Genomic DNA, 25,184 nt, shown 5'->3' on the forward strand with positions numbered 1-25,184 from the left:
TCCAGGTTTTTGTTGAAAGAGGGACGCGGGGTAGCGTCTACCTAGTCCACCATCTTGGCCCCGCCTCCATGTTGCTCATTTTTATCAAAATTTTGTTTAAGGAGTAGTTTTGGAAATAACAAAAAAAATTATGAGCACCAGGGACCACATTCTATTGAGGAGAGAAAACATCTAATGTTTATGTAGAGATCTAATGCATTGGGGATAGACTGTTAACAGAGTCAGCACCTACAAATGTGTCCTTTGTCTTTCTAGAAAAGTCATTTGTTAGGCGTTTTGGCATGGCATGTCTGTCTGTCACCTACCTGTAAATAAGTTTTTAGATTGCCCTGGCGGGAGTAGTTTAAATATTGTAAAAATATGTAATTAACTAATTTCTTACAGAAATACTCCAGGAAGCTTCTGTTCTCCTTGGAGACATCTTAGGATGAGTTCACCAGTGTAAATGGGTTGTTGAAGCTCATCCAAATGAAAGATAAACAGCCTAATTCTTTTAATGGCCTCCTGCCCAAAATAAAACTGGCCAGCAGCTATATTTATCTTACTGATGCTACCATTTCATATCACAAAGTGACCGTGTAGTCTCATAACCATAGTCCAAAAGTGCTGACTTTTAAAAGCAGTTGATTTTTTTTTTACTTGCTTCTGTTTTATAGCTTTGCATAAAATGCTAATGCCATGACATTTGTAGAACTGTTAAATCATTTTAATGAAAGAGTAACAGTTATACAACTAATTCATTTTAGTGCATCTCTCTTGCAGAATCTTTTAGTAGTTGATTCTAATAGAAAGGAGCTTTAAAAAAAAAATTTAGCTCCATAATTTTGTTCTCACATGGAACCAAATCCCATTATTTTGGTGTGGTTTACACTCAAGTCTAATGGAGCCAAATTCATTGACAGAATTTGTTGTCCCAAATCTGGGCTCATTTGCCTGATGGTGCCCTCTTAATGTGATCTATAGTCAAGGCAAGCCAAATCTGCTTTTCTTAGGAAATATAACTTTGCTTCCCCTTTTAAGTGTTTAAGGGTAAACTACTGCTACTGAAAAATGAGCTTAGTTGACATAACACCTAATCAAGGAAAATATTTGAGCTTTAAAAATTACCTTGTTATCACCTAAGAAGGTAGCTAGAATGGATTCTCATCCTAGGCCCATACTTCCTTGGTAATAACCATCCATTCAGCATACACTGTTGTGTCAGGACCTCTGTAGAAGGGAATGTCTGGAAATTCCTGGAGACATTCAATACTGTGAGTAGGAGAACTAGATCTATACTCCCAAATAGATCGTTTCTTAAAGATCAACATAGTATGAGCCATGGCTTGCTTCTAGAGAGAGAAATGGTTCTCTTTCTCCATCTCTGTCTCTCTGTCTCTGTCTATCTTTTTCAGACAACGCCCTCATGTGTAGATAATTTGTATGTCTTGGACAGAAATTTTTTTTCAGGAAATTGCATTCTATGATGCCCTTAAAAGCTTGGAATACCCATAGCGTTGACTGCATTTTCAACAACTTTTTTTCTCTTTACAAACATGTGTAAACTTGTGAAATGTGGTGTCTTGCATTTGCTTGCCCTGATTGTAAATTTTCTTTACTTTCCATATTTCTGATTTTCTTCTGAACCAACAAATCTCATCATCATTCTACTATGAGTCAGATGGTTTTGCTGCTAAAATGCTCAACCATTCAGTGGTATCTTTTTCTCCACTCTAGTTTTCTCTTGAGCACAGATGTAAAGTATTGCAAAGATGTAGAAACTAGGATGTATTCCCTCAGGGTGAACTGATTCTTTATTAAACCTACTCTCTGGAACAGCAATGCTTTTATGCTTTTTATCTAGCTCAGTTAATCATTTTGGAATAGAATTTTCTTCTAAAGTAATGCCCATATGGTATCACCAAGAATATAACAATGAAATTGATGTCTTTTTAATTCACTTAAGTTCAGTAGTTTTATCCTTCACACGATGTTATTGATTAGATGAAACATATCTGTTTAGGCCCTTGTTGGCAGTTTAGTTTACTATAGTCCATTATTGACAATGAGAAGGGCTAGAGTTTCTGTTTGTATTTATGTGTTGCATCAAATGTGTGCAATTTTATGAATATTTTTCAGCTAATTCATCACAATACAGACTTTGTGTATCAAAATGTCACGTATTTCTTTGGGTTAATGTCTTAATCATTTGCTATTTTTTATGAGTTGTACTAAAAATGAGATGAAAAGCATTAACTATAGGGTCCCTGGGTAGTGTAAACTGTTAGAGTGCTCAGCTACTAACCAAAAGATTGGAGATTCGAGTCCACTGAAAATGCAGAGGCTTAAAGTGCCTCGGAAGAAAGGTTTGGTGATTTACTTCTGAAAAATCAGCCATTGAAAACCCTATGGAGCACAGTCTGACACAAATGGGGTTGCCGTGAGTCAGAATCAACACGATGGCAAAAGATTTTATTATTAGCCATACGTTAAACTTCAGAGGTCTGATGCTTCCAGTAACAACTAACAATTATATAGCAATTGAAAGTTTACAAAACATGTCCACAAATATTTGGCCCTCACAACAACCCTGTAAGGTATAGGTTTATTATCCCAGTTTGACTATTGAGGACACTGAAGCTTCTGAGAGAGTAATAAACTGGAAGTTTGTTTCTTGTCAGCATAACAGAAGAGATCATATGTAGGTGAATGACCTGAAAATTTACATCTAAATTGCTTATTACCAGGAGGTAAGGATGAATCTAAAGATTGTGGGGGTATTTTGGCCACAACAGGACCAATGTGTTTCCAGAAAGTTGTCATCCAGGCTTACAGCACAATTTCAGCAGAAAGTCTGATTGCCATGTACTCAAGTGCATTTTAGACAGCAATTGTGCCATTGCCAGTCCCTCATCAGCCCATGAAAAGGCCAGGATTCTGTAGTCAAGTTGAAAGCAGGGCTTTGAACTGGTTTTAACCTGTTCATTCATGGCTGATGAAGAGAAATTGGAACACACCCAAATTTTAAAAAAATTTGGGTGATCTGGAACCATAACTGGAACGGGAAAAACTACGGACCGAAGCCCTGGAATAAGAGACTCAGAAGAGGCATAATGAGCCCTCAAGAGCCTGAATTGTGAGATTGGATTATTGCCAGAACTGTGAAGAGAGACACACATTCAAAACGGTGCAGTAGGCCACCATCTTTGAGCCGGGCACCACTGTTTCCCACTGTGTAGAATCTGCTGGGCAAGAGATTTGGTTGCTAGGCAACGCTTATGCTATCCTAGTTTTCTGAGAGGGAGATTAAGTTTCTAGCAGAGCTTCAACTTGTAATTTTTTCCCTTTCTGATTGTGGTTCCAGTTTACCCAAATTTTAAAAATTTGTGTCTGTCCTGTGTCTTTTCCTTGGCCATGATTGTGCTGGAAAGAACCGGTCTGAAGCCCTGGTGAAAGTTGTACGTTAAGGAAGTGCTTCTAGGAGGAGAGCATTATAGGACTATAGATTCAAAGACGGGAAAGAACCCCCACATCCATAATTACTTTTTCTTTCCAGACGCTTAAAGAGAAAGAGTCATTAGTTGCTGTCAAGTCGATTCCAACTCATGGTGGCCCCATGTATACATAGTAGAACTGCTCCATAGGGTTTTTAAGGCTGTGACCTTTGGAAGCAGATTGCATGGCTTGTCTTCCAAGGTGCCTCTGGGTAGGTTCAAACCATCAATCGTTCAACTAGTAGCCAAGCACCTAACCAGGAACTCCAAGAAAAAGAGTGTAATGACTGTCAATGTGGTTGGACTTGGGTACAAAAAAACTTACATGTCTCTTTTAAGCATGATCTTTCCTCACCCTCCTCTACATGTATTTCAGATATAAGAATCGCTTTATTGGATAATACCCATTTGACTAAATGGTCTGTGCAGTTACATGACACATAGTCAGCGGCATGGTCATGACACACCTTTCTGTGTGTGACCAAATTTAGGCTTCCTTGGGTTTTGTCTCTTCCTCTTTCCCTTCTCTTAGGTATTTTCCCTGGTGATTTTGTATAGTCTCAAGTATTTAAATATCACTGATAAACTATTCTACCTCTCAAAGTCTTCAGAAGCCACCCTTTTCTCTTTATCCTCATGGCCACCTCCCTGCTTTCAGCCCTATCATCTGCATGGATTGTTATAATTGATTCCTAATGGGTCTGGTCTCTGTGCTGTGGTTCTCCCTTTCCTCCAATCCATCCTCTGCATTTTTTATCACTGATTTTGCAGAAATGATTATGCCACTCTGTTTGATTAAAATCTTTAAATGTATTATTTGAAGTTCAAATTCCATCCCCTAGGGATTATATTCAAAGACCTTCATGATCTGAATCCAATTTAACATATATATATATATATATATATATATATATATATATATATATATATATATATATATATATATATATATATAAAAACCAAACCCGCTGCCATCGGGTTGATTCTGACTCATAGCGACCCTACAGGACGTAGTAGAACTGCCCCATAGAGTTTCCAAGGAGCACCTGGCAGATTCGAACTGCTGACCTCTTGGTTAGCAGCCGTAGCACTTAACCACTACACTACCAGGGTTTCCATATATATATAATATATAAATATATATAATCTAGCTTAATTTTTGCCACTCCCTACCGTGTTGTCTATCTGCTAATCACACTAGACGACCAACAATGCCTTAAGTAAAATCCCACTTGTGCTTTCAAATCTCCTTGCTTATTGCTCATTCCCTTCTTTGGAATGTTCTTCTTCCCATATGACAAAATTTTATCTATGCTCCATGGTCAAACTCAAACATTATCTTCTTTGTGAAACTCCTCTTGACCATCCCCTTAATTCCTTATTTAGCCATGTGCTCTCAGGTGGAATTAATCTGAGTGTTTTTTTCTTTTTTCCCTGCTATAGAATGAATTTAGGCATTGCATTTAGAATGGATTCGGTCTTTGAAATTCTCCCCATGCTATTAAAAAAAAATCCTGGAGGAGGGGAATAACCGAGGCTTGTTCATAAAATGTGGTCATTGATCTTCACCCCTCAGACACTCTCTGGTTCCTTTTCCTCAAAGTCTACCACATCTTTTTCATTCTAAGGACTCCTATGGTTAACCACACATGGACAAGACCATGTCAAAGCTGGGGAGGGAAATGGTTTAGTAACCTAGGCCTTCATAGAGAATTATTCAGTTTCTATGGGTTTCTTACCTTTCATATCCCAGTTTTCTGACCCTGCACCTGCCCTAATTTCAGATGTCTAAGCCTGTGCTCTTAGCCACCTGCCTGGTTATTTTCTGCTGTCAATTAGCTGATAGCTGAATCCCTGGGTAATGGACTGCTGGCATCTGTACCTGCCATATCCTTTGGCCACCTGCCAAGCTTTCTAACCTTCTGTGCTTCTTTGGTCACCTGAAATCCTTGCCTCTCCTTGCTCCGATCAATGACCTATAGCTTCCAATCTTGAGAGCCAAACTGATAATTTGTGACCATTGAGGGGAGGTATACTATAGCACTTAGTGTATTTAATGGATTTGGGTATTTTTTGGTTGAAGATAGAGAATATGACTCCTAGAAAATGAGACAGGTAATTTTGATTGGGATACAAATGGGGAATGGCAAAGCCCTGGAGTTTAGGAGGCTTGCTATGGGCAGGTCTGGGTGACACATGACAGTAGTAGGGTGTGTAGGGATAAGGAAACATACAAGGGTTAAAAAGACATCAAAGACAACTTCAACTATTTCAGAATTTGACGTATGCCTGAACTGAATTCCAGAGATATATAACCTCATTATACAACATGAAGCAAGGCTCTGTTACAGTTGTGGTAGGTATAAACTCACTAGCCAATTTATTCAAACATTCAGACTTGGGGAGTGGGTCCAATAATTAAGCACATAGCTAAAACTCAGTATACCTCTTTGTGCATACTATCACACCTTTGAGGACCTAGCACTGAAGAAGTATTACTGAAAAAAAAGAATGAAAAATTCTTTGGAACTGTGTAAATCCACATCATACAGCTCATTTTTGAAGTGTCGTTTAAGATAGGACACTGTCTTTCTCATTTGTAGGACTAGCGTTTAAAGATTTACAATGAAATAGTGTGAGTCAAGTAGACATGATTTGGGCATATAGGTACTCAGAGATGCTAGGCTGTCAGAGAGGGAGTGGGCTCTGTTTACCAGGACAAAGTATAGGGGCTAGAGGGAAATTATCCAGTGATAGAGGCTTAGCCTGGAGCAAGCAGCTGGGCTACTCAAACACAAGAGTCTCCAGTCTCATTCTGGAAGTAAAGATGGGCAGAGCTTCACATAATCCAAAATCAATGCGTAGGAGTCAGAATTCCCAAGGCTAAGTGGTTACCGTTTTGGGAGATCATCCCATACCCCTATGGAGACATTCATTCAATCTGCATGCTAAGCAACTAATTCAAGAAGTTGGACTACATGAAGAAGGGGGCATCAGACTGGAGGAAGACTCATTAACAACCTGTGCTATGCAGATGATGCAACTGTGCTTGCTGAAAGCGAAGAGAATTTGAAGCACTTACTGATGAAAATCAAAGACTACAGCCTTCGGTATGGATTACGCTGCAACATAAAGAAAGCAAAAATCCTCACAACTGAACCAAATAAGCAACATCATGATAAATGGAGAAAAGATTGAAGTTGTCAAGTATTTCATATTACTTGGATCCACAATCAATGCCCATGGAAATAGTAGTCAAGAAATCAAATGACATATTAAATTGAACACATCTGTGCAAAAGGCCTCTTTAATGTGTTGAAAAGCAAAGATGTCACCTTGAGGACTAAGGTGCATCTGACCCAAGCCATGGTGTTTTCATCTGCCTCCTATGCATATGGAAACTGGATGATGAATGAGGAAGACTGAAGAATTATTGATGCCTTTGAATTGTGCTGTTGGAGAAGATTATTGAATATACCATGGACTGCCAAAAGAACGAAAAAATCTGTCTTGGAATAAGTACATTGGAATGCTCCTTAGAAGCAAGGATGGCGAGACTTCATCTTACGTACTTTGGGCATGTTATCAGGAGGGATCAGTCCCTGCAGAAGGATGTCATACTTGGTAAAGTAGAAGGTCAGTGAAAAAGAGGAAGACGCTCAATGAGATGGATTGACACAGTGGCTGCAACAGTGGGGTCACGTATAGCAACAATTGTGAGGATGGTGCAGGACCGGGCAGTGTTTCATTCTATTGTACATAGTGTCACTATGAGTCAAAACCAACTTGATGGCACCTAACAGCAACAACAACAGCAGCAATAACAACAACAACATGGAGACACTGAAGATAACTTCAGGCTCTAGGGAAAAAAAAAAAAAGGGAAAGAGACTGGAAAAGAACTGGAATTCAGGAGGTAGTATAGTAAAATGGAATGAGCCCCACCTCTTATCAGCAGTGTGAACTTGAGTGAGTTTCTCTAAGCCTCAGTTTTCTTATCTATAAAATGGTAAAATAGCACCTAATTTGTGGTACCATTGAGAGGTTAAAGGAATAATATTAGATAATGTATTACAAGTATATGAAGTGTCTTATATAGTGTCTTGCTATTAGTAGATGCTTTCAGTAAATCATTCACTACTCACACCACTTAGCCATCCCCAAATCTCTTTCTTAAGTCTGAAAATCAAAGTCACCTTCATTTAATAGGACTCCGGCCAAAAATAATGGAAATGTGGGCAGAGCTCCAGTCCTAGAAGAGGGGAGGCAGCCACAGAAAGGGTAATAGGTCAGAATGAAGGGGACAACAGTGAGTGGGGGCCGCAGCTGCTAAAGGCTCTTTTGTAACGCACTGGTTTCTGTTTCTGGTTAGCAAAATGGAGGAATCAGAATATATTTTATCATAAAAAGACAATACATTTACGTTATTGATGCCAAATGTTCCTAGAAGCTGGTCTTAATATGAACAATGATTGCCAAAAATGCTCAAGTCATTCTTTGGGGTTGTATTTATTCTTGGGGATTATATTCATTATTTGGGGTTATATTCCTTCTTTAGGGTTATATTCATTCTTTGGGGTTATATTTCTGAGCCCTAAAAAGAAAAGAAGCATCATATTTTTTATACTCTATAAATAATTTTTTTTTGCCAAAGAATGGGAAAGCAGTTCTTTCTTGTTTAATGCTTTTTTTTTTTTAAAAAAAGAAACTCATCTCCCATTAACTTCTATATGAAAGAGGAAACGATGTAAATGTCTCTAGTGACTAGACTAAACTCAAAGAAGACACGTAAAATCATGTGCCAGTCAAAGAATGCCTTCCTTTATTACCTGCCAGGGTACTTACGTGACATGAGAAAAACGGTCCATGATGGGGATCTCTGGGGGAAGATAACAGGGATGAACACGGAGATAGATGGGGTGCTTCTCTGCCTTGTAGAGGCAGCTTCCCTGGGGATTATCAGCTGTCAGTGGAAATGTGATTTCAGACCATAATGCATTCATAGGAATGCTGCCTATTGCTATGCGACAAGGCTAGTCTCCTCCGTTATAAAATGAAAGCAGGAATTAAGAAATCTAGAATCACTGATTTATAAAACAGTGTACACCAGAACACTTTATTAAAAAAGAACTACCTGATGAAACACTAGTGAGATTTTGAAAGTTTTCATTCACTTATTCCTTAAAGCATAATCAGGTGACTGAAGCATTCAGGGCAAAAGCGACAGGATTCACTTAGTTGTGGCCCACAGGCCAAATCTGGTTGGCTGTCTGCTTTTATATGGTTTGCAAGCTCTGAATGGTTTTTACATTTTTATATAGTTGAAAAAAATGAAAAGAAGAAGATTTTGTGACACTGGAAAATGATATGAAATTCAGATTTCCGTGTTCATAAATACAGTTTTATCGAAACACATCACTTATTCATTTACATGTTACCTATGGCTGTTTTCATGTTAAAACAGAGCTGAGCCCTTATGACAGAGACCATATGGCTCATAACACCTAAAATATACTATCTGGCCCCTTACAGAAAAGTTTGCTGACTCTGATCTAGACTTTTAGTATGGCTAAAATAACGTAAAAAATAGTATCTATTTTATTTTCTTTCTGGTAGAAAAAAACATAGACTCTTAACAATTTGAAGAGTATTGGATAGCAAGGATAGACAAGTCCCTGTACTTATCAATTGCGAAAATAGGAAATGGCAGTATCTTACACATAGTAGGACTTTTACCATTTATTAAATGAGTGAATGAAATGACTATGGATTTTGATAACGTTGTTGTTGTTAGGTGCCGTCAAGTTGGTTCCGACTCATAGCGATCCTATGCACAACAGAATGAAACACTGCCCGGTCCTGCGCCATCCTTACAATCGTTATGCTTGAGCTCATTGTTGCAGCCACTGTGTCAATCCACCTTGTTGAGGGTCTTCCTCTTCTCTGCTGACCCTGTACTCTGCCAAGCATGTCCTTCTCCAGGGACTGATCCCTCCTGACAACATGTCCAAAGTATGCAAGATGCAGTCTCGCCATCCTTGCCTCTAAGGAGCATTCCAATGTACTTCTTCCAAGACAGATTTGTTTGTTCTTTTGGCAGTCCACAGTACCTTCAATATTCTTCGCCAATACCACAATTCAAAGGCGTCCACTCTTCTCCCGTCTTGCTTATTCATTGTCCAGGTTTCACATGCATATGATGTGACTGAAAATACCATGGCTTGGGTCAGGTGCACCTTAGTCTTCAGGGTGACATCTTTGCTCTTCAACACTTTGAAGAGGTCCTTGGCAGCAGATTTGCCCAATGCAATGCTTCTTTTGATTTCTTGACTGCTGCTTCCATGGCTGTTGATTGTGGATCCAAGTAAAATGAAATCCTTGACAACTTCAGTCTTTTCCCCATTTATCATGATGTTGCTCCTTGGTCCAGTTGTGAGGATTTTTGTTTTCTTTATATTGAGGTGTAATCCATACTGAAGGCTGTGGTCTTTGATCTTCATTAGTAAGTGCTTCAAGTCCTCTTCACTTTCAGCAAGCAAGGTTGTGTCATCTGCATAAACGCAGGTTGTTAATGAGTCTTTCTCCAATCCTGATCCCCCATTCTTCTTCATATAGTCCAGCTTCTCGTATTATTTGTTCAGCATACAGATTAAATAGGTATGGTGAAAGAATACAACCCTGACGCACACCTTTCCTGACTTGAAACCAGTCAGTATCCCCTTGTTCTGTCTGAACATCTGCCTCTTGATCTATGTACAGGTTCCTCATGAGCACTATTAAGTGTTCTGGAATTCCCTTTCTTCTCAGTGTTGTCCATAATTTGTTATGATCTACACAGTCGAATGCCTTGGCATAGTCAATAAAACACAGGTAAACATCCTTCTGGTACTCTCTGCTTTTAGCCAGGATCCATCTGACATCAGCAATGATATCCCTGGTTCCAGGTCCTCTTCTGAAACCAGCCTGAATTTCTGGCAGTTCCCTGTCTATATACTGCTGCAGCCATTTTTGAATGATCTTCAGCAAAATTTTGCTTGTGTGTGATATTAGTGATATTGTTCTATAATTTCCACATTCGGTTGGATCACCTTTCTTGGGAATAGGCATAAATATGGATCTCTTCCAGTCAGTTGGCCAGGAAGCTGTCTTCCATATTTCTTGGCGTAGACGAGTGAGCACCTCCAGCGCTGCATTTGTTTGTTGAAACATCTCAGTTGATATTCCATCAATTCCTGGAGCCTTGTTTTTCACTAATGCCTTCAGAGCAGCCTGGACTTCTTCCTTCAGTGCCAGCCATTCCTGATCATATGCCACCTCTTGAAATGGTTGAATATCAACTAATTCTTTTTGGTATAATCACTCTGTGTATTCCTTCCATCTTCTTTTGATGCTTCCTGTGTCGTTTAATATTTTCCCCATGGAATCCTTCACCATTGCAATTCAAGGCTTGAATTTTTTCTTCAGTTCTTTCAGCTTGAGAAATGCTGAGCGTATTCTTCCCTTTTGGTTTTCTATCCCCAGCTCTTTGCACATGTCATTATAATACTTTGTCTTCTCGAGAGGCCCTTTGAAATCTTCTGTTCGGTTCTTTTACTTCATCAATTCTTCCTTTTGCTTTAGCTGCTCAACGCTCAAGAGCAAGTTTCAGAGTCTCCTCTGACATCCATCTTGGTCTTTTCTTTCTTTCCTGTCTTTTCAATGACCTCTTGCTTTCTTCATGGATGATGTCCTTGATGTCATTCCACAACTCGTCTGGTCTTTGGTCACTAGCGTTCAAGGTGTCAAATCTATTCTTGAGATGGTCTTTAAATTCAGGTGGGATATACTCAAGGTCATATTTTGGCTCTCATGGACTTGCTCTGATTTTCTTCAGTTTCAGCTTGAACTTGCATATGAGCAATTGATGGTCTGTTCCACAGTCGGCCCCTGGCCTTGTTCTGACTGATGATATTGAGCTTTTCCATTGTCTCTTTCCACAGATGTAGTCAATTTGATTTCTTTGGGTTCCATCTGGCGAGGTCCATGTGTATAGTTGCCGTTTATGTTGGTGAAAGAAGGTATTTGCAATGAAGAAGTCATTGGTCTTGCAAAATTCTATCATTCGATCTCTGGCATTGTTTCTGTCATGAAGGCCATATTTTCCAACTACTGATCCTTCTTCTTTGTTTCCAACTTTCGCATTCCAATTGCCAGTAATTATCAATGCATCTTGATTGCATGTTCGATCAATTTCAGACTGCAGCAGCTGCTAAAAATTTTCTATTTCTTCATCTTTGGCTCTAGTGGTTGGTGCGTAAATTTGAATAATAGTTGTATTAACTGGTCTTCCTTGTAGGCGTATGGATATTATCCTATCACTGACAGTGTTGTACTTCAGGATAGATCTTGAAATGTTCTTTTTGACGATGAATGCAACACCCTTCCTCTTCGAGTTGTCATTCCCAGCATAGTAGACTATATGATTGTCTGATTCAAAATGGCCAATACCAGTCCATTTCAGCTCACTAATGCCTAGGATATTGATGTTTATGCATTCCATTTCATTTTTGACGGTTTCCAATTTTCCTAGATTCATACTTCGTACATTCCAGATTCCGATTATTAATGGATGTTTGTAGCTGTTTCTTTTCATTTTGAGTCGTGCCACATCAGCAAACGAAGGTCCCGAAAGCTTTACTCCATCCACATCATTAAGGTCAACTCTACTTTGAGGAGGGAGCTCTTCCCCAGTCATCTTTTGAGTGTCTTCCAAGCTGGGGGGCTCATCTTCCAGCACTATATCAGACAATGTTCCGCTGCTATTCATAAGGTTTTCACTGGCTAATGCTTTTCAGAAGTAGACTGCCAGGTCCTTCTTCCTAGTCTGTCTTAGTCTGGAAGCTCAGCTGAAACCTGTCCGCCATGGGTGACCCTGCTAGTATCTGAATACTGGTGTCTGTCAGTTTGTCGTACTGTGGGGGCTTGCATGTTGCTGTGATGTTGGAGTCTATGCCACCGGTATTCAGATACCAGCAGGGTCACCCACGGAGGACAGGTTTCAGCTTAGCTTCCAGACTAAGGCAGACTAGGAAGAAGGACCCGGCCGTCTACTTATGAAAAGTATTAGCCAGGGAAAACCTTATGAATAGCAGCGGAACATTGTCTGATTTGATAACACACATATGCTAAATACTTAAATATGATTTTTGGTAACAGGAAAAAGGCTATGACCATGATAGAAATCGATGTCAACCCAGGTCATAATATATATGCAAGTAATATATTCATATGCTGTTTATCTGAGATGATATGCTAGTATTCGTTCTTTGGATATTGATGGAACCCCAGACTATGTGTAATAGCCCTATTACATAATGACATTATTTTTAATATTAACAAGGATCAATTTGTCTTGCAAGTAACTCATATGTTCTCAGACTCAAAGGCATTTAAACCTTTCCTGAACTTATTGTATCTATAAGGAATATGTTGTTCTGCTGCAACTACTAGACAGCCTGATTCACAGAAACTTAAAAAAATCAGAAGAGATGTTTGTTTATTTATCTTTTTAACTCAACTTGTTTATTAGGGACCTAATCCTTTTCTATCATTTTTCTCCACTGTCTTTGGTACATTGGAATGTAAATTCTTGGTAGCACTATAGCTGCTGCAGGTTCAGATACCACATCTGGGTTCAAGGATGATGGTGCTGTGAGGCTGGTTGGCGGTGGTGGGTCATGAGGATGGGTGCATAAGCCTCATCAGAAAAAGCACAAGTTCAAAGAAGTGCCCTTCTGACTCCTGTTTATGTCTGAGTAGCTTGAATTGTGTCAGATGGCCACTCGTAGCTTCAGGGAAAGGCTAGGAATGTATTTAAACTCTCCACCCTCTATAATGAAGGCAGGCATGTAAAATAAAGAATGTCAGGCAGGAACAGCTATTACGGGTATTTGTCACACCCATCAATAAATATAAGTAACAAACTGGAGAAACAATTTTTGAGAACAATTGGTCCATCCCTTTTGTTTATTTAAATATACTTAAAAAAAAATACAAACATTGTTTAGGACCAAAGCCAAAAAGAGAAAGGAGTGTATCAAGATGCAGTGGGCATTTGCTGACTTAGATATCAGTGACAGCTATTTCAGAGAATACTGCCCATGCTCATTTCCTAGATCATCCAAAAATATCATGTTTTCTATACTGTACAAGCATAGTTAATAGTTAAACACATTTGGAGAGGGAAGAGGCATTTAATCATCTTGGTGACTTCTGCAAAGCAATTAAGCATTTTTGTGCAGAAACATTTCACATGAAACTGGGACTGGGTGTGAAAAATGTTCATCTGTTTCCATTTTCATCCTCACTGTACAATAAAAATGCAAATGACAGAATGTTGGATCTAGAAGGAGGGCCTTCACAGATCATTTAGTCCAAACTTGTCATCTGTGATTCAAAATGGGCCTTGTTGTGCCAGCCCTGTGGGCATGTGTCTGTGTCTTACTCAGGATGACAGGACCTGCTTTGTTCCAGTGCCTTAGCCACTTCTCTGGGTTGATATCTGTTATGAATTGAACTGTGTCCCCCCAAAATATGTGTTGTAAATCCCAACCTCTATACCTGTGGTGGATACCCTGGTGACGTAGTGGTTAAGTGCTATGGCTGCTAACAAAAAGGTCAGCAGTTCAAATCCACCAGGTGCATCTTGGAAACTGTATGGGGGGCAGTTCTACTTTGTCTTATGAGTTGGAATTGACTCAACGGCAAAGGGTTTGGTTTTTTGGTTTATACCTGTGGTTGCAATCCCATTTGGAAGTGGGTTTTCTTTGTTATGTGAAGAGGCCGTATCAGTGTAGGGTGTGTTTTATAAGATATAAAAAGAGCAGATTAGGACAGAGCAGCAAGCAAAGATGGGGAAGATAGGTGCCAAGCCATATGAATATCACCAAGGAGCAGAAGCTCAAAAGAGACAAGGACCTTCTCCCAGAGCAGAAGGAGGGAGAGCGCCTTCCCTTAGAGTTGGCACCCTGAATTCAGACTTCTAGTATCCTAACTTTGAGATTACACCTCAATATAAAACAAAAATCCTTTCAACTAGACCGCTAAGCAACATCGTGATAAATGGAGGAAAGATTGAGGTTGCCAAGGATTTCATTTTACCTGGATCCACAATCAACACCCATGGAAGCAGCAGTCAAGAAATCAAAAGATGCATTGCATTAGGCAAATTGGCTGCAAGAGATCTCTTTAAAGTGTTAAAAAGCAAACGTGTTGCCTTGAGGACTAAGGCGCGCCTGACCCAAGCCATGGTGTTTTCAGTTGCCTCATATGCTTGTGAAAGCTGGACAATGAATAAAGAAGACCAAAGAAGAATTGGCGCCTTTGAATTGTGGTGTTGGCAAAGAATATTGAATATACCATGGACTGCCAAAAGAATGAACAAATCTGTCTTGGAAGAAGTATAACCGGAATGCTCCTTGAAAGCAAGGATGGTGAGACTGCGTCTCACATACTCTGGATGTATTTTCAGAAGGGATCAGTCCCTGATTAAGGACATCATGCTTGGTAAAGTAGAGGGTCAGTGAAAAAGAGGAAGACCCTCAACAAGATGGATTGACACAGTGGCTGCAACAGTGGGCTCAAGCATAGCAACAATTGTGAGGATGGTGCAGGACTGGGCAGGGTTTCGTTCTATTGTGCATAGCGTGGCTATGAGTTGGAACCAACTTGACGGCACCTAACAACAACAGCAACAATTTTGAGACAATAAATTTCTGTTTGTTAAAGCCATCCACTTATGGTATTTCTGTTATAGCAGCACTAGGTAACTAAGACAATATCCAGTATACAGGTTAGCATTTTCCTTTTACTGATTACCTTCAAATGTACCCGAAACCAACCAAACCCATTGTCATCGAGTTGATTCTGACTCAGCAAGGCTATAGGACAGAGTAGAACTGCTCCATAGAGTTTCCAAGGAGCTCCTGGTTGATTTTAACTGCCAACATTTTGGTTAGCAGTCATAGCACTTAACCAAATTTCCTTCAAATGTACAGCAGGTAGAAATCTTACCAAGTTTGTACCAGATGTTCTTTCTGCTTTCATTGTTTCTGTGTCTCCTTTTGAATGATGAGTGAGGTACAAGTCCAGGTGCAGTCCTACTGATGTTCTGGAATCAGGTTTGAGGGGAAGAAATCTTTCTGTGTTACCCCCAATCTGATTCACAGGGAATCGTAGACACTGAAGAGACTTTAGAGATTGTCCAGTCTAACCTCCTTGTTTTTTCACATAAAAAAAAAAAAAAAACAGTCTAAGAAGGTCTAAGTGATGTTCTCAGGGTCAAACAGATATTTAATGCCAAAATAAAAATTTACTTCTTATTTTTAACTCAATGCTCTTTTCATTAAAGAGCCCTCGTAGCACAGTGGTTAAGCACTCGGCTGCTAAGCAAAAGGTCAGTAGTTTAAACCCACCCAGCCTCTCCATGGGAGAAAAGACCTAGTGATCTGCTCCCTTAAAGATAACAGCCTAGGATACCCACTGGGCAATTCTACTCTGTCACATTGTGTTGCTATGAGTTGAAATTGACTTGACAACAGCCTTTTTCATTATACCAAGCTACAAAGAAGTGTATATTATTTGTGGGTATAGACAGACACAAAGACAAAATAAAAAAGGGGTCTGAGATCTGAGACTAAATGGAGATCTGTGTGCATGTCTTTAACCTCTCTTTTTAAAAAGAGCGTTGTTGATGTATCATTGACATAAAACAAATTGCACATATTTCAAGTGCACAATCTGATAAATTTTGAGGTACACACTGTGTGTGTGTGTGTGTACGCTGTGAAACAACAGCCACGATCAATATCACCCTTAATGGTTTCTAAGTCCCCTTTGTAATTTCTTTCTTGCCCATCCCTGCCCCAGGCCACCATCCCCAGGAAACAGCTGATCTGCTTTCTGTCACTATAGATGACTTTGCATTTTCTAGGCTTTTTAAAATCATTTTTTTTTGGCCTGAATTCTTATACTCAGCATAATTATTTTGAGATTTATTTATGTTGTAGCCTGTATCAATATTTTTCCCTTTGTATCCATTGCATAGTGTCTTAGGCTGGGTTCTCTAGAGAAGCAAAACCAGTAAAATGTACAAATATATTTATAGAGAGATTTCTATCAAGGAAATAGCTTATGTGATTGTAGAGGCTGGAAAGCCTCAGTCCTTGAGTCAAGCTGGAGGCTTCTCCTGACTCATGTAGCTGCAGGGGCTGGTGAACCCTAGATTGGCAGGTCAGACAGCAGGGCTCTGGCTCACAGGCTGTAGAGACGGATGAATCCCAAGATTGGCAGGCAAGACCACAGGTAAGCTGCTAGCTCAAGTCCCAAGAACTGGAGGTCAGATGAACCGGAGCTGGCTGCCGGATCCAGAGGGAGCAAAAGCCTGTGAGCCTTGCCAGAAAGTTCACCTATGTTGGATGCAGGCCATACCCCCAAGAAAACGTCCTTTCAACTGATTGGCTACTCACAGCAGATCCCATCAAGGAGGTGATCACAGTATATCAGATCTTATCATGGAGGTCATTACATCATTATATAACTGCCAAACTACATCATAATTGCCAAATCACTGAGAATCATGGCCCAGCCAAGTTGACACACAACCTTAATGATCACACATGGATGTACTGCAGTGTGTTAATCCGTTCATCTGCTGATGGACATTTGGATTCTTTCTAATATTTGGCTGTTGCAAATAAAGCTACTATGAACGTTCATGTACAAGCCTTTGTATGGACGTATGATTTCATTTCTCTTTAAATAACTGGGAGTGAAATGGCTGCATCACATGGCATGTGTATGTTTAACCTTTTAAGAAGCTGCCAAAATGTTTCCCAAAATGATTGTATCATTTTACATTCCTGTTAGCAGTATATCAGAGTTCCAGTTTCTCCACATTCTTGCCAATACTTAGTATTGCCAGTCTTTTTAATTTTAGGTATGTGCTTATCTAATTGGGGTTTTAATTTGTATTTTCCAAATGATCAATGAAGTTGAACATCTTTTCGTGAGCATATAGCTTCTTTGGTGAAGTATGAAATACTTTGGCCCATTTTTAAATTGGTTGTTTTTTCTTATTACTGAGTTTTAAGAATCCTTTATATATTCTGGATACTATTCACTATTTGCAAACCTTTTTCTCCTAGTCTGTGGCTTCTATTTTTAATTTCTCAACAGTGTCTTTCAAAGAGCAAATGTTTATTAACCATTTGTTTTTACTCTTCTCTAAGTTGTCTAATCATATGCTTTGTCCATTTTTAAACTGGAGTCATATTTATTTATTAGTTTACTTACTTTGATCAGAACCTAGGCATTTTCTGCTTTCTGTGGAGATCCAGAAAGCCCCCAAAGTGGAAGCATAAGGTCGTTAGGGTTCAGCATAAACCTTATGGTAAAATTCAGCTTTGGTGCTTGGTTACTCTCTGGGGTTCCTGGTTTCATTCCATTTTTGGGCTCTATGTCTACCTTACTTTCTTGCCAGGTCAGTTTTACATTTAATTGAATAGATTTTTTTTATTTTGTAATTTTATCCAGTATGTTATTGTTTCAACTTTGAGGGCCGTTTGTGGACTCTAATCCACCTTGCTGCCATTAGTGGAAACTCTGATGATCTTTATTTCCTCCTTAAACTTTTTCTATGTTTTTGACGCTTACTTTGACAATAAGAAAATTAAATACAACTATAAAATGAGGCTTTCTAGTGTTTGAATGTTAAATGGAAATATTTGTATCTCATAGAAATTACTTCCTGTATGAACTATGGTAATCTTTTTTTTTTTAATAATTTTTATTGAACTTTAAGTGAACGTTTACAAATCAAGTCAGTCTGTCACATATAAGCTTATATACACCTTACTCCATACTCCCACTTACTCTCCCCCAATGAGTCAGCCCTTCCAGTCTCTCCTTTCGTGACAATTTTGTCAGTTTCTAACCCCCTCTACCCTCCCATCTCCCCTTCAGACAGGAGATGCCAACACAGTCTCAAGTGTCCATCTGATACAAGTAGCTCACTCTTCGTCAGCATCTCTCTCCAACCCATTGTCCAGTCCCTTCCATGTCTGATGAGTTGTCTTCGGGAGTGGTTCCTATCCTGAGCCAACGGAAGGTTTGGGGACCATGACCACCTGGATTCCTCTAGTCTCAGTCAGACCATTAAGTCTGGTCTTTTTATGAGAATTTGGGGTCTGCATCCCACTGATCTCCTGTTCCCTCAGGGGTTCTCTGTTGTGCTCCCTGTCAGGGCAGTCATCGGTTGTGGCTGGGCACCATCTAGTTCTTGTGGTCTCAGGATGATGTAAGTCTCTGGTTCATGTGGCCCTTTCTGTCTCTTGGGCTCGTAGTTGTTGTGTGACCTTGGTGTTCTTGATACTCATTTGATCCTGGTGGGTTGAGACCAATTGATACATCTTAGATGGCTGCTTGTTAGCATTTAAGACCCCAGACGCCACATTTCAAAGTGGGACGCAGACTGTTTTGATAATAGAATTATTTTGCCAATGGACTTAGAAGTCCCCTTAAGCCATAGTCCCCAAACCCCCACCCTTGCTCCGCTGGCCTTTGAAGCATTCATTTTACCCCGGAAACTTCTTTGCTTTTGGTCCAGTCCAGTTGAGCTGACCTTCCATGTATTGAGTATTGTCCTTCCCTTCACCTAAAGTAGTTCTTACCTGCTAACTAATCAGTAAATAACCCTCTCCCACCCTCCCTCCCTCCCCCTCTCGTAACCACAAAAATACGTGTTCTTCTCAGTTTATACTATTTCTCAAGATCTTATAATAGTGGTCTTATACAATATTTGTCCTTTTGCCTCTGACTAATTTCACTCAGCATAATGCCTTCCAGGTTCCTCTACGTTATGAAATGTTTCACAGATTCCTCACTGTTCTTTATCGATGCGTAGTATTCCATTGTGTGAATATACCACAATTTATTTACCCATTCATCCGTTGATGGACACCTTGGTTGCTTCCAGCTTTTTGCTATTGTAAACAGAGCTGCAATAAACATGGGTGTGCATATATCTGTTTGTGTGAAGGCTCTTATTTCTCTAGGGTATATTCCGAGGATTGGGATTTCTGGGTTGTATGGTAGTTCTATTTCTAACTTTTTAAGAAAACGCCAGATAGGTAATCTTTTTTTTTTTTAAAGCTAGATGTGTTTCCAGTTCCCTTGGCGCTCTTGGTAACATTGACACAACACTGACCTTTAAAATTCATTTATTTCCATGTTAACTTTCTATTTCTTCTTTTGTGATATTAGCAAATGATTTTTAATTAAACTGGAGAGCCATTCACTCTCCACTCGTTCAGTCCTTGATGAAATTCTGGCACATAGTCATACTTAAGGCTTTAATGCTAGTGATTTATTTATTATTTAGCCGGAGCATTAAAATTCTTAAAGGATCTCATTTCATCAGCTGCATTAGTAATTTACTTAATGCAATCATAGATTAATTGGAAAAAAAGAAGAAAAGAAAACCAGTACATTACGTCAGGTTAAACTGTTGGAGTCTGTGGAATTTGATGGGAAAGCACAATTAAATGATAAAATCTGTCTCTACTCTGTTTCAGTTCCTTCTTCCACAGTGAGAGGGAATCTGCATCATGACATCGTTAAGTAAAATATTTGACGGTGCCCATGATTAATAAGTGTGCAAAACTGCATGTATGATGTTTTTATTCATGCCTTACTCTGGCGTGAAGGACCATTTGCATTAAAAATACTAAAGATAGTTTAAGATAGAGGATTGAATAGAAAATCTGTGATGAGACTATTTTTCTCAAGAAATATTTTGGATTGCACTGAAAGAAGGTACATTTGATCTTTTTCCTGAAACCATCAAGTTATTTTAAGCCTTGAGTATCTAAGTTTCCTAGGAGTGTATCTTTCTTAGCTGGTCAAAAGCCTCATTACATCCCTAAGTACATTACTGTAATATGAAGAGCACTTTAAAGTTTGGCTGTGTTACTGCTTTGCGATATTGAGTTGGTTTAACAGAAACTTCCTGAAGGAGTATGAGAGACTAGAAGGGGGTTTTCTCTATCTGCCTATGATTTTCACTCAAAGACTTTTAACACTGGCCTTGGCATTGCCTGAGAAGAGATTTGAAATACCACCCTTGCCTTGGAGAGCCTGGTGAAATATTATTTGCTCTTCTTGTAATCTAGTGGAGATGTGGGGCCCAGGCTGAGTTTGGGGAGCTTCCTGTGCTCTGTAGCTTCCTGTGAGAAGCCTGTGTCCCACAGTCCCATTTCTATGTGTCTCTTCCAGGAGGCTGCAAGGCCCTATTTATCAGTGCCCTACAAAATGTTAATGTACGTAGTAGACATGCGAAGAATGCCTGTTAAATGAATACATATGTGAAAGTTGGGCCTTTTTTGGAACATGTTTCCTATAGTCATATCTTTTGCTCACTCTTTCCGTCCCCCATCTCAGAATGACCCTCAAGAAAGCTAAGTCTAGAGAAGTCCTTTACCATTTTCAGTATGGATTTGCTGGCTAAAAGAGGACTTCAAACTCAGATTAGCACTTATGTTTTTTAAATAGTCTTTTGACTCTGTATTTATGCTCAAATTTGGCTTTGCAACACATAAAACTGAAGCCACATGCCAATTCTTTACTTGGTGAAAATGGAGTTGTGGTTTCATGATGTAATTAAGGCCCTTTCACAGTTACAGTTTTAGAAATGTGTGATTCTTTTTTGTAATGGATCTTAATCTTGCTTTTTATTTTAACCCCCTTTTGATTCTACACATTTTAAAACTGTGATATATGATACGTATATGTGTGTGTGTGTGTGTATATATATATATATACATATATACGTGGAAACCCTGGTGGCGTAGTGGTTAAGAGCTACAGCTGCTAACCAAAAGGTCAGCAGTTTGAATCCACCAGGCGCTCCCTGGAAACTCTATGGGGCAGTTTTACTCTGTCTTATAGGGTCGCTATGAGTCAGAATCGACTCGATAGCAACGGGTTTTGTTTTGGCTTATATATATATATATATATATATGTATGTAATAAAACATTTGACATTTCAACAATCTTCACATGTACAGATCAGTGACATTATGTTCATCATGTTCTTCAATCATTACCCTTATCTGTTCCAAAATTATACCATCACCCTTAACAGAAGCTCAGTGTCTGCTAAGCATTGAGTCCTCCTTCCCTTCTGCATCCTACCAGCTCCTGGTAAACACTAATAAACTTAGGTCTCTATATACTTCACTAGTTCATGTCGGTGGGATCATATGGTATTTGTCCTCCTGTGACTGACTTATTTCACTCAGCATGATGTTTTCAAGGTTCATTTTTATCATGCCTGGAACGTTGAGTATTCTACTATGAGACATACAAAGGTTGAGAATTAGACTCTTGTTTAGAATGAATGGACAGACAATGAAGTAGAGATGCTGTCAAGGAACGTGAGCATGGGTTTGTCATTAAACCTATTTTATTTAAGGCACTAGGGAGGGTCAGATATTCTCTTCCTCCCGCTGCGAACGTCTTTTTCCCAGGAAGGGCAGGACTAGGAATTTTTTGGCATTGTTGGATTCATTTGTTCACCTATTCAACAAACATTTATTGAGTATCCACCACGGGCCAGGCACTGTGCTCAGGGCTTAGAATAGGTATATCTTCAGTTGTTTTCTCACTGCTAGGGCTGGGCACAGTGTTGGCACATGGTAGAAACTACATAAATATTAGTTGTGGTTTTTATTATTAAAGTGGTTCCACAGTGTGGAGGTGCGTATACCTAACAGTGTCAGTTACACTGTGATTACATCTTGGAGGATTGGACACAGGATAACCTATGTCCAAGAGGAAAATGTGTAAACTAACTGTCAAATTATTTATTTCAAAGAGAACCGTAACCACCAGGAAGATCAACAACCCTTGCTTGCTGAGTCAGTGCAGCAACTTCAGGGCAAGCCCAGTGTTGAGTGATTTGTGTTCCTCCAAAAAGTATATTTAAGTCCTCACTCCCAGTACCTTATTTAAAAATAGGGTCTCTGCAGATGTAATTAGTTAACATAAGGTTATACTAGAGTAGGGTGGGTTCGAATTAATATGCCTGGAGTTGATATAAAAAGAGAAGAAACACAGACAGACACAGAGGGAAGATGACGCAGAGGCAGAAATTGGAGTTATGCTGCCCTGAACCAAGAAATGGTTGGAGCTATCTGGAGCTGAAAGACTCAAGGAAGGATCTTCCCTCAGAGCCTTCAAGAGGGACTGGCTCTGCCAACACCCTGAATTTGGACCTCTAGCCTCTAGAACTCTAGAAGAATAAATTTCTGTTGTTTTAAGTGTTTGCGGTGCTTTGTTACAGCAGCCCTGGGAAACTCACACACCCAGTAATTATTTTTCTTTTCATTTGGGGGCAATTCTATAGCAGATGTGTGTGGGGAAGGATCTTATGAACAGTGTCATGCATTCCTTCTCCTCTCTTCTCAGCTGGCCAGGCCCCTCGGCCCCTCAATGTGGGAGACACTGGGATGTGCCTGGCTCTCTGTTCTTTTCTCTGCCCCATTCTACCACCCTTTTCTAGTAGCCTGTCCTTCTTCCTGGCAGTTTAATATGTTTTAGTTTATTATGTTCTTAGTGGTTTCTCCCTCAGAAGGTGACCTTACTTACTTGTTCTGGGAAATCTTTTCTTTCCCATCCTGACTACAAATTGGAATTCCAAGACCTGATTCAGGTTGGGATACTGGTTGCTACCTAGTTAATTTATATGCTTCCCACTTTAATATGAATGTTTTGATTCAATTTATGGGCCTACCATTTTAATATGAATATTTCAGTTCTGAGATTCAGTCTTGAAAATCATACCAGCATGCCAAACTGTTAGTGATATTTCAGACATGTTAGTTTGGATTTCTGAACTAATGTCACACTAAAGGATTGGACAGCTTCCTGCCACCACTTCTTCATGTCTATAGTACCTCCTGGGTAGTGCTTCCCTGCAAACACGAGTTTTCAAATTTTTATTATGAACTTTTAGAATAATGTCATCCTCTGCTTTTTTACTTCCATTTGAAATAACCAAGAATACCAATTCAGCGTTATAGAAGATTCTTCACTAATGTCATGATGATATATTTTTCAGCAGGCCCAAGTTAGACAAATTTATGTAGAACACACAAACTATAAGAATATTCTGTTGAAAAACAGATTCAAACTTATGATCACATCTTTAATATATTATCAGATATGCCACCTACATGTCTGCAAAGTTTCCCATGTAGAGTGTTGATATTATCCAACAAAATGTCACCTTAATAGGTTCTTATATTATTTTCAGTGAAAACATATTTAAAAGAAAATAAGCATGCAGCCTTTCACAGCATTTTCTGCACATTTCCAGCTTATCAGATTTTCTTGTCACTCTACCTGTCTTTATTTTCAATATTAAATGCTCTGGCTCAATTTAATTCAATCAAATATTGATTGCATATTTACTATGCGCCAAGTATATCTTTCTCCCTCGTCAAAGTGCCTGTAAAATTTGCTGTCTGGACCACTTGTGTGGCATTGATTGATACATTATGGTTGTTTATGTTTAAGTCTGGTTGACTTGCCCACATCTCAAGGACCAGAACTTTAGGGAATTGTATTAAATTCCTTGAGAGTCCCTTGGAGGTGCAAATTGTTAAACATCCTGTCACTAACCAAAAGGTTGGAGCTTTGAACTTACCCCAGAGGCACCTTGAAAAAAAGGGCTGGCTATCTACTTCCGAAAAATCAGCCATTGAAAACCCTATGGAGCACAGTTCTGCTATGACATAAATGGGGTTACCATGAGTTGAGATCAATGCGATGGCAACTTTTTAAAAATTTTTATTAGTTTCCTTGAGTTGCTGTAACAAAGTACCACAAACTGGGTGGCTTAAAACAATAGAAATTTGTTGTCTCACATATCTAGAGGCTAGAAGTCTGAATTTAGGGTGTCAGTAGGGCCATGTTCTCCCTGAAGGTTTAGGGGGAGATCCTTGTGTCTTTCAGCATCTGGTAGCCCAGACGTCCCTTGACTTGTGACAGCATAACTACAGTCTGCCTCCATTTTTGCATGGCCATCTTCCTTGCATGTCTATCTGTGTCTGTCTCTCTTCTCTTTTTATAAGGACTCCAGTCATATGAGCAGAGCCTACCCTATTCCAGTATGACTTCATATTAACTAATTACATCTGCAAAGACCTTGTTTCCAAATAAGGTCACATTCACAGGTACTGGGAGTTAGGACTTGAACATACTTTTTTTTTTTTTTTTCTAGTGCAAAACAGGAATTAAAATTTTCTATTCCTAAAAAAAAAAAAACACTGGGTAATGTTTTGTTTTGTTATACATAAGGTAACTACTAGTTAGAGCTGGCTTGACGGCACTTAACAACAATGTTTCCTGAACCCTGCTGGTGTAAACTGATGGACCTCATAGTTCTACAAATTGAATCAGAGAAAGAGCATATCTTATGCAAACTATCATATTCAGAGGAGTTGGGTCACCAGCAAAACTGGGGCCTGATAAACATTTTAATGTCTAACAAAATCCTTTTCCGTTTCCTCAGTGTTAGGAGAAATGTATATTTTCAAAACTGATGAGATTCTGTAACACACATACACAGGCACACACAGGCACAAACACACACACACAAATCTAACCACAAAG

The sequence above is a fragment of the Elephas maximus genome, chromosome 9 (assembly GCF_024166365.1).
Source record: "Elephas maximus indicus isolate mEleMax1 chromosome 9, mEleMax1 primary haplotype, whole genome shotgun sequence".
In the NCBI taxonomy this organism is placed as follows: domain Eukaryota; kingdom Metazoa; phylum Chordata; class Mammalia; order Proboscidea; family Elephantidae; genus Elephas; species Elephas maximus.